Source organism: Suricata suricatta, chromosome 6 (genome assembly GCF_006229205.1).
Source record: "Suricata suricatta isolate VVHF042 chromosome 6, meerkat_22Aug2017_6uvM2_HiC, whole genome shotgun sequence".
NCBI lineage: Eukaryota > Metazoa > Chordata > Mammalia > Carnivora > Herpestidae > Suricata > Suricata suricatta.
The window spans coordinates 80,158,534-80,169,746 of record NC_043705.1 but is presented as its reverse complement, the minus strand read 5'-3'; positions in this window follow the sequence as shown (position 1 = coordinate 80,169,746).

Sequence of the window (11,213 nt, the reverse complement as noted above, 5' to 3'; positions counted from 1 at the left end):
TTCCCTCTTCCCCTCCCCCTGGTCCTCCATTAGGTCTCTCCGGTTCTCCTGTTAGACCTATGAGTGCAAACATATGGTATCTGTCCTTCTCTGCCTGACTTATTTCACTTAGCATGACACCCTCAAGGTCCATCCACTTTCCTACAAATGGCCATATTTCATTCTTTCTCATTGCCATGTAATACACCATTGTATATATATATATATATATATATACAAATATACACACTACATCTTCTTGATCCACTCATCAGGTGATGGACATTTAGGCTCCTTCCATGTTTTGGCTATTGTTGACATTGCTGCTATGAACATTGGGGTACATGTGCTCCTATGCATTAGCATTTCTGTATCTCTTGGGTAAATCCCTAGCAGTGCTATTGTTGGGTCATAAGGGAGTTCTATGGATAGAATTTTCTAATTGCCTGAGAATCTAAATTAATTCTTGATCGTAAGATTAAAGGTTATCAGCAGCTTAATACTAAAATCAGGATTGTTAATGTTACAGTTCTATTCATATGTCTTGGTTTACTGAAAAATAATTTCATCTAGTTGTTTTCTAAATTATTGCAGCCATTCTTTTGACTTTCCTAATAGCAATAGAACTTAGGATATCACAGGAAGAATGACCATTTTCTCCACTTTGGTTAACTTTATTTTTATTTTTAGGTGTGCAAAACAGTAAGTAAATGAGTCTACTTTAATATACAGAAAAATACCAAGAGTTTTCAAATAAGCTTTATAAGGGATCAATAACTACTTCTCCCTAACTTGAAAAGAAGCTGAATATGCAAGTAAACAAAAAAAATCTTGATTTAAAAGCCCTGTGGCCACTGGAAATCAGCAAAAATTGAACAGGTTATCTATGGCTAAATTCATATTATGATTATGATGGTCAATGACTCATTTTAATTGTTTCTATTTACCATTACACAGTCCATATTCCTAGCTATAGGGAAACAGCTGAACTACCTTTGCCAACTTTAGAGACTTAACTTGTGACTCAGGTTCAATTTCACTGTATATCGTAGCCAGAGCTTCTGTGATCAACAGCAAAAACAAGAATGTTCTCTTGTAATAAATATTAGCAAAGGGTATGTATATTTCTGCTCTTCAGATGACTGTGTCGGTTTAATCTAATTTTAGTTCAAAGAGTCATTCATCTCTGGTTCTGCATCAGGGACAAAAATTACTTTATTTGATTAACTGTGAGGACTGGGAAGAAATCTTCCATATATCTTAATATTCAATTCTAATGCATTCATTAGGAAGAAACAATTCCATAACCTCAAGTAAATCGTCTCAAATTGGAATGGTCAAAACAAAAATGTTAATATCCAAATAGAATTTAGTGTGTTACATAAGCATGTGCAATCATCTAAATTAAAACTAATCACTCTGTATCAGAAGCAGTAATAAAAGCCAAGTTCTGCCCCAATGTTCTCCAGTGAAGCATGTATAATTCATGACTCAGGTAAGCTTTCCATCTCCCCTGTGTCTTCCACAAGATTTTACCAATTTTATTATTCAAACTGAGTCTCTTTAGAGCACTTTAGCCATGGCAGAATTGAAATATACTAGACATACTAGACATCACACCTTCTGATGTTACTACTTGGAGACTGTTCTTAGGACTTGATGCAAAGCCAAGTTTCAGCAGGTCTTCCTGGACAAAGCAAAATCCCAGAACTTAGCCTCGCTTCAGAGCTTCCCACTTTCCCTGAATCTGCCCTGATTCCTCTCCATATTCTCCAACGCTCTCCCTCAATTAAAATGTTTTCTGGTATCTGGTCCCACCTTGTCTTTCCAGAAAGCTGCTTATAATGGAAAATTTAAAGTTCCTGTTTTATAGCTGAAATGTCTTAGTAGCACTTTTTACATCACAATAAATGCACCCATCAATAGTATCACCAGTTTTGCACACCACATTTATGCATTCAGCTAACATTTACTGAGCTCCTACTGTGGGTGATGTGCTAAAGTCAGAAAAAAGACTCAAGCTCTGCCTCCATGGGGGGAACAAATATTGTGGACCAAATGTTAAGACAGTGGTGCTAAGAGGTGCTACCTCACATGAACAGGAGATGTACAGAAAAATTTCCAGAGAAAGACAGTTTCGCCCAATCTTAAAGGATGAGTAGGAGTACCTAGGTGGTTGTAGAGGAGGGAGAATAAGGGAAAGAACTCCGGCAGGAAGGGATGAACACCTACGAAGGTGGAGACTTGAGGACAAAAAACAGATTTTAGGGTAAGGTTCCAAAGTCAGTTTGGATGAGCAAAGCCAGCTCAAGGCAGAGCAGCAAAAACTGTGAGGCACTGAGCTGACTGGAGAATGCAGGCCACTTCGAAGGCACCAGCCTATAGTGGCCATGTGGGGTGGCACAGGCCCAGAGAGGCCAGAAGCAGCCAGAAATTTGGAAGTTCATGTAATAACTTACACTTTTTCATTGTTATCAGCTTTTTTTTTAATTATTACTCAGTAGGCAAAATCAAACATATTACGTATTTTGTGGTAGGCTGAATAATGGCCTCTAACATAATTCAGATGCTAATCCCTGGAATCTGTAAATATGTTACCTTATGTGGCAAAAAGGTACTTTGCAGACGTAATTAAATTAAGGACCTTGAGATGTGGAGATCATCTTGGATTCTTTGAGTGGACCCTAAATGTAATCTCAAGTGTCCTTAGAACAGGGGTAAATGGGGAGATCTGGATTACAGATGAGAAGTAGGAGAGGAGATGATGGGAGCAAGAGGCAGGAGTGATGTGAGGAACAGGTCAGGAGCCAAATAATGCAAGCAGTCTCAGAAGCTAGAAAAGGCAAGAAAGTGGATTCTCCCCCAAAACCTCCAGAAGGAACCAACTCTGTAATATCTTGAACTTAGCCCAGAGAAATGATCTCAAATGTGTGGACTCTAGAACTAGAAAATAATTAATCTGTGTTATTTTAAGCCACTAAGTTCATGGAAGTTTGTTACAACAGCCACAGGAAAATAATATATCTTCCAACCTGATTCATCTTTTGAGGAGTCAGTTGCATGTGTGTTTGTGTGCCCAGCTTGACATTAGACTATAGAAGTGAGCCTAGACCAAGCTCTTGGTATTCTACCTGCTACCCCATTTGGAAACATTTGTTTAGATGCCATTCTACCCTACTAGATACTGTGAGTTCCTTAGGGACGGGGACTGCCTCTCACTCTCTCTGTGTCTCCATCATCTAGCAGAGTGCTTGGCACATATTCTTTGCTTGTTTAGTAAATAAAATGCAAGGTAGAAAGGGAGGCTGGTGCCAAATCACCAAGGTCTTATTATTACCATGCCAAGAAATTTGAATTTTATATTGAAGGAAATGGGGAACAAATAAAATATTTTAAGCATAGGAGGGACATGATGGTTTTGCTTCCTGGAAATTGACAATATCTTAAGGATAATTTAGAAAATCACAGCTGAAAACAGGAGATTGGTTAGAAAGCTGTTTCATTAACACAGGAATCCTATAAACCAAGACTAAGTTAGTGGCAGTGGGAATACAAAGAAAATTGATCATATATTGGGGGGACTTAAAAACTGGTTCAGGGATGCCTGGCTGGTTAAGTCAATAAAACATGCGACCCGGGGTCATGAGTTCAAGCCCCGCACTGGACATAGAGCTTACTTAAATTTTTCTGTTAATAAAAAATAAAGACTGGTTCAAAATTCTGAGACAAAAAAGGAAAAGTTTTAATTGACTCTCAGGTTTGTGGTGGCAAAAGTTAGGTGGAAAGGAGAAATATGGGAAAGAAGATGAAATCAGTTTTGACAGGTGGAGATTACAGTGTCCATGGGACATCAAAATGTAACTATTCATTTGATTACATCTTCATGAGTTTAGAAGGGCAGTTTGAGGTAGAGAAAGAGATTCTGTCAACAATAATTGAAGCTATGAGTTGTGATGACATGACTCAAAGAATGTGCATAGATCAAGAGGAAAAGAGAGGAGGATAGAAGAGAATGTAGAAGAGGAGCTCAAAACTAGTGACATTTAAGAGAAAAATACAGAAGAGTAGTTCCTAAAGTAAACAAAGGACAAAAAAATCAGAGAAGGGAAGAAAAGTAAAAAGAAACTCAAATTACTGAAACCAAAGGTACAAAAATATAAAAAACAGAAATGTGGTTGTCAGTATCAAACACAGAGAGTAACTGAGATTTTAAGACAAATTTGTTTAAAGAATGTAGCAACTACAAGAATATAAATTTCCTTAGCAAAAGAAATTTCCCTGGTACAGCAAGATAAGGGCATAAGGCAGAAATCAGACTGCAAAGGACCAAGTAGTAAATGAAAAGGCAGGAGAATGAAAACAATGAGCAGAGATGGAGAGATTAGCTCTGGATACACATTGCAATTAAACTGGTAGGTTTCTTGGGGAAAAGTAAAGAGGTTTCTGCCTGATTAATTCTATTTTGTCTGTACAGTGGGAGTCAAGATCCTGAGAGAAATGGTGAGTTAGAAGATATGAAAGCAGTAATGCAGGCTTGAAATAGTCAGCAAAATGATGGAGAAAGAGCTGAATAAATTCAAGGCAGCAAGGAAGATTAGCATACACTGGAGGCCATCAATCCATGAAGGTTCCATACCAAACCAGTTGTGTGATTCATCTCCAGGATAGTACAGTGAAAACAAGGTCCAAAGAGTTAAGAGTATCTGTATGTCATGGATCTCTGCTAGAAGGCAGGAAGTGGACCCAGGACCAAGCTGATAGCCTGAGAAATGACGGGATTAACAGGAAATTAGGGAATAAGGCAATAAAAGAACCAAAATGATACAATGTCCTAGTTATATAATAACATGTAGGGGTCTAATATTTAAGTGGGGTCTGATCTGGTTCAAAGATCAGCCACAGAGCACATGACTAAGTGGGAGGTGGCAAAAGTTCTTAGAGCCACTGAGGGTAGGAATCCTAAGACAAACAAAATAGAATAGATACTGATGTCACACAGAACGACTTCAGGAGAGAAATAATGCAACAATTTGATGAAGTTCTATGAAGCCCCATTCTGCATCAGGTATTACATTAAGTGATAAGTCAGAACCTACATGAATAAAAGACTGCACAATTATTGTTCAGAGTAAAAGTGGTAAATATATCCCATTTAATATGTGATAAATAGTAACTGATATGGAATACCCACCCAACCATACTGGGCATACAAAGGAGAAGGCGTGGTAAACAACTTGGCAAGTTTGGAGAAGACTTCCCCAAGAATTTAATATTTGCCAGAGTTACTAGCAAAAGTTATATTAGGAAGCAGATAGCTGACAGTGATAAAGAGGAGTAAAGGGCAGCCAGTCCTAATGATGTGCAAGTGAAGAGGTACAGGCACCAAAAGTATACAGCAGGGAAATGACATCTCCCCTCCATATGTCTGGCTGCCCTAGGTGCCACCTAACATATTCAGCACACCATTTCCACACCTACTGGCTTTAAATACCACTTTCAAGACTTCAGTTTCCTTATCACATCTTTCCATTTCTTTCCAGTTCCTTCACCAGTTCATTTTCAAAATAAAGTCTCAATTCTTATATTACAGAGAAACAAACGTGAAAACTATTTGTTTTACTTGCCCAACATCCCCATCCCAACAGTATTTCCCACCACTTGTCTATCACATCATCTGCTTCCCGTCTTTCTGATTCATTAACGCTCATGCTCATCCCATAGTCTCCAAGTATGTTCCCTATCTGTAATATTTTCCCAAATTTCCCATCTAAATTAGTTCATTTTTCCTGGCGTAGCTGAAGTTCCATGGCTCCCTTGATGCCCTTCCTTGACTTTTTTGGAATTATTTACTATATATTATAGCGTTTAGAACTGCGCTGTCTTCTCATATTCTCTAACAGTTCACATGTGCTAGACCTATCTTTCCAAATAAGGTTCCTGAGGATAGAGACCTTGCTTTATACTCCTAGTGGTTTGTAGAGTGTTGAACACACAGTAGTACCAAACTAATAAGGTAGAAAGCACCTGAGTCAGATCTCATTTTTTAAATTCAAGATTTGCTCCTCAGACTGAAATCTTTATATTTGTGAATTGAGGAACCTGTACCCTAAACACTAAGATCCCTTTCACCTGCTGCCATCTGATTCTAACAAATGCTAATTATTTTATTTGACCAGGAGTTGTGATAGTGTATATCAAGAATATCACAGGGGTGCCTGGGTGGCTCAGTCAGTTAAGTATCTGACTTTGGCTCAGGTCATGATCTCACAGTTCATGAGTTCAAGCCCTGCACTGGGCTGTGTGTTGACAGCTCAGAGCCTGGAGCTTGCTTCGGATTCCATCCTCCCTCTCTCTCTACCACTCCCCCACTCATGTTCTGTCTCTCTGTCTCTCAAAACTAAATAAATGTTTAAAAATTAAAAAAAAAAAAGAACATCACATTGCTTTGGTTCTAAGATTCTATCACATAGTAATCACCATATTTAAAAGGAGATTAAGTATATTTCAATGTATACTTTAATTGTAAGTCAAGTTTAATAAATAATTATTAAATTCATTTATTAAGCAAATATGTATTGAGTACCTATTACATGTCAGGCATAATTCTAGGCTCTGTAGGACATGATGGTATATAAAGTAGACAACATCTTTGCTCTCTTGGAGTTTATATTCTAGTGGAAACAGACACTAAATAAACATATAATGTTGGGTGTGTTATGGCACTTACATGTTACTAAGCGCTATGAAGAAAAATAAAGCATAGAAAACGAATACAGAGATATGGGGTTTGTTATAGATGAGGTGGTGATCTTAATTTTAATGTCACACAGTAAAGACATGGGTATTTTTGTAGACACAGACACAGGTATGTATAGATATAAACAGATAAAGCTAGACATATATATGAAAGGACAGATGTAAATGTTCTAGACATAGCAGTATGTGCCATATAACGAGCTAAAGTGTGTCATGCTCACAAGTTTATTTTATCTTTCCAACAATCAATGCTGTGAAATGTATTATCCCATTTTACAAATGAAAAAAACCCCTCATATTCAGAGAGTAACATGTCCAAAGTCACTTAGAAAGTGTCAGTACTGGAAACCATACTGAAATTGCATGCCATTTGCATAAGCAAGCATACTGAATTTCTTGGACAAAAATATTTTAAATTAGAGTTGGAAGAAATACCATCATGTATTCTGATCACCAGGAAAAGAAATGTATTTTCATTTTAGGGACACCCAGGTGGCTCAGTTGGTTTATTGTCTCACTCTTGATTTTGGGTCAGGTCATGATCTCACAGTTCATGGTTTCAGGCCCCCATTGTGGTCTGTGCTACAAGTATGGAGTCTGCTTGGGATCCTCTCTCTCCCTCTCTCTCTGCCCCTTCCCAGTCATGCTCTCTCTCTCAGAATAAATAAATAAACTTTTAAAAGTGTATTTTTGTTTAAATGTGTCTCGGGAAGCCTGAGTAGCTCTATTGGCTAAGCATCTGACTTCAGTTCAGGTCATGATCTCACAGTTGATGCATTTGAGTCCCACACTGGGGGCTCTACTGTTAATGCAGAACTCACTTCAGATCCTCTGTCCCCCTTTATCTGCCTCTCCCCTACTTGCACACACACACTCTCTCTCAAAAGTATATAAATATTTTTTAATAAATAAATAAATAAATATGTCTTAAAAGATCAGAGATCCTTTGTGTATTTAAGAATTGTAATGGATTATACCACCATAAAAACCAATAACATAGCTTAATATGAAGAGATCTCTAAGATATATGGTTATACAAAAAAGCAGGTTGTAAAATTGCAATATATCATGCTTCCATTTATACAGTTTTCCTTATTTGTGTATATATGTGCAGTATATCTCCAGAAGGATTAAAAAATATTGGTAATAGTGATTGCCCTAGAGATGAGTAAGGAAACTTTTTACTGCATATATATTTTATAACTCTTAAACTTTTTTCATGTGCATGTGTTGCTTATTTAGAAATAAATTTTTAATTTTTTAAATGGGATAATAGATGTCAAAAGAACACCCAAAATTGTGGATACAATAATCTTGCATAAATAGGTACTCTTCTTAACAAAACATAAATATTTTTCGTAAGAGAGCTTTCATTAATGTGTGGCCACACTGAAAACTGATGTTATGATAAGCTTGGCCTACTGTATGTTTGTTGAACCACATTCCTCTATAAGCAAAAAATAAACAATTGGACAGTAGCCAGAAAGTAGAAAGTGACAACATAAACAATCTAAGCACTATAAAGTTATTTTCCATCAGACATCTAAAGAATGACAAGAGCTCAAAAGTTGCTTGTGAGTATTACAGAATAAAAATTTAGATATTTTTCAAAAATTTCCTCATATATGGCATTTTCCCTTCCAACTTCCAAATCTCTGCCAAGAACTTACAAGGGAATATCAGAATTCTTTTTGTAGAAAATTACAAGAATGCCAAATGCCAGTATTATCCTGTTATTTAATGTATTTTATTTTTTTATCTTTTTTTATCTTGATACAGTTGATATTAATCCTTTGCCCTTCTGAGTTGTGAAATATAAGTTTTTAGTTATAATAGGTATAGTAAAAAGTTTTACCTAATTCAAATCCATGCCTCTGCATTGAAATAGGAGGTGGAGTCAGGGTACAACCTCAGTATCATCTACTGGGAATTTAGACCTGTAATTAGCTATCTTTGGTATCATCACTTGCTGTTCAATATCACTGCAACTGAGAAAGCATTTATCTGGCAATAAAAAGCTCTTTATATGTTATATGTGTCAGCTTTGTGTAGTTAGGCAGATGTGTAATTAACTCTCCTTTATAACAAGCTTTGTGGAAGAATGTAGGAGTACAGATAGTGAAATTGTGGCGGGTTGATACACTATGTCATTTTGTGGGCTAGTTATGGTGCCAAAAAAAGAAAGGGGCTGAGTCAACACAACTTGCAACACAGCATCACAGCAATCTTTAATTTCTAAGATTATTTAGAAATAACTGATGATGGTCTGACACACACTGACCCTGCATCTATAGAATGGTGGGCTCTTTGCTTTGAAACTTCACTCACAGTGGTGAGGTTGCCACTCAAGTTTTCTTCCTTACTGAATAAACAGCATATATGTTTAAAGCAGAAATTTCATCAGCATAAAACTAATTGGGCAGAAACGAGGCTTTTTTGACCTTACCATCATTAGCATCTTATAACCAAACAACTCAGATACCTTTGAATCCTTTGCTGAGTTCCATGAATTATTAAGTGGAGAGTCTGATGGTTTATCCAATTAATGATATATATCTTTTCCAGGAAGGATTTATTCATCTCTAATAAATGTTTACCATGTTGTGAGATTAAAAAAAATAATAAAACACTTGTAATTTGAGTCAAGAAAACCCACAAGATTAATGTGACTCGTTAATAAGTAGTTAGAGTAAGAATAAAATGAGCTTCATCTGAAATGTAAAAAAATAAGTAGAGCAAATTTTCCATTAGAGTGGTTTCAAAATGGAAAAGAGGGGCGCCTGGATGGCTCAGTGGGTTAAGCGTCTGGCTTCGGCTCAGGTCATGATCTCAGGGTTCCTCGGTTCGAGCCCCACGTCAGGCTCTGTGCTGACAGCTCAGAGCTTGGAGCCTGCTTCAGATTCTGTGTCTCCCTCTCTCTCTGACCCTCCCTTGCTCATGCTGTTTCTCTCTGTCCCTCAAAAATAAATAAAAAACATTAAAAAAAAAACCAAAATGGCAAAGAAACATAATGAAAAATATTCCCTTTGATGAAACACAAACATTGAGATGGGAATAACAATTACAAAAAGATGCTCTTCTATATGTAAGGCCCATGATTAGAGAGTGTATCAGTTATATATGTGAACCATATACTTGAGACAAGAAACACTCTAATCTGAAAAAAAAATAATGCCTGAAAACATCCTATGTCTACAAGTGGACCTGGTATCTCACCTTCTATGCATGCAACTAGATTTTTTTTGAGCCCCAGTTTCCTTTAAAGCCTTGATTATATATACATGAACAATTAGGTAATCATTTTTTTCCATCCATTCTGATATAGCAAAACAACATTCAGCTTTATACAAAGAAGGCTTGTGCCAGGAGAAATAGAGATACATACAAAGAAGGGCAAGCAATTTTGCTCAAGTCACTAGCCTTTCTGTGCTGCTCTGTCATCCCTGAGTGAACAGATGTCATTTCCTGTCTAGCAGACATAAAACAAGATAATGGGAAGAACATAAAAGAGATATTAATGATAATCTTTCCTTCTCTGTACTGAAGAAGGAACCTACATTTGTTCAGAGCAGTTAAGAACATATGCAAAAGAAAATAAGCATCTATACACCCAAAGAGAGAATAAGTAATAGTATTTGATCAGCTACCCAATGGGAAAAATTATGTAGGTATAGGCAATTAGAAGTAAAAACTATGTAGTTACAATCAATTAGAAGGATGAGAGGGTAGGAAAATTTGTCTTAACTCAAAGCAACAGTTTAAATATTATGTATAGGTAAAAGAAAGCAAGAGATATCCAGGAAACAATGAAGCCATGTCACAGATAGGTAGAGAAAGGAAAGAGGTCAATTTGGAAAAACAAGAGATACAAAATATAGACTCTAGATATGTTCCTTTTGACATTAAATACTCCCATTGGAAGGTCTGAGCAAGGTAATACCAAGTGAAAGTTAGTTATGTATAAGTATAGAGCTTAGCTATATAAAAGGTCCCTGAAATTTTGAATTTTTTTGTTTTTTTAATTTATTTATTCTTTTTCAGTAGGCTCCAACTCCAACATAGGGCTCTAATTATTTTTTTTTATTTTTTAATAGCTTATTGTCAAATTGGTTTCCATACAACACCCAGTGCTCTTCCCCATAAGTGCCCTCCACCATCACCACCACCTCTTTTCCCCCCTCCCCCCTTTCCCTTCAACCCTCAGTTCATTTTCAGCATTCAATAGTCTCTCAAGTTTTGCATCTTTCTCTCTCCCCAACTCTCTTTCCCTCTTCCCCTCCCCCTGGTCCTCCATTAGGTTTCTCCGGTTCTCCTGTTAGACCTATGAGTGCAAACATATGGTATCTGTCCTTCTCTGCCTGACTTATTTCGCTTAGCATGACACCCTCAAGGTCCATCCACCTTCCTACAAATGGCCATATTTCATTCTTTCTCATTGCCATGTGTATATATACCACATCTTCTTGATCCACTCATCA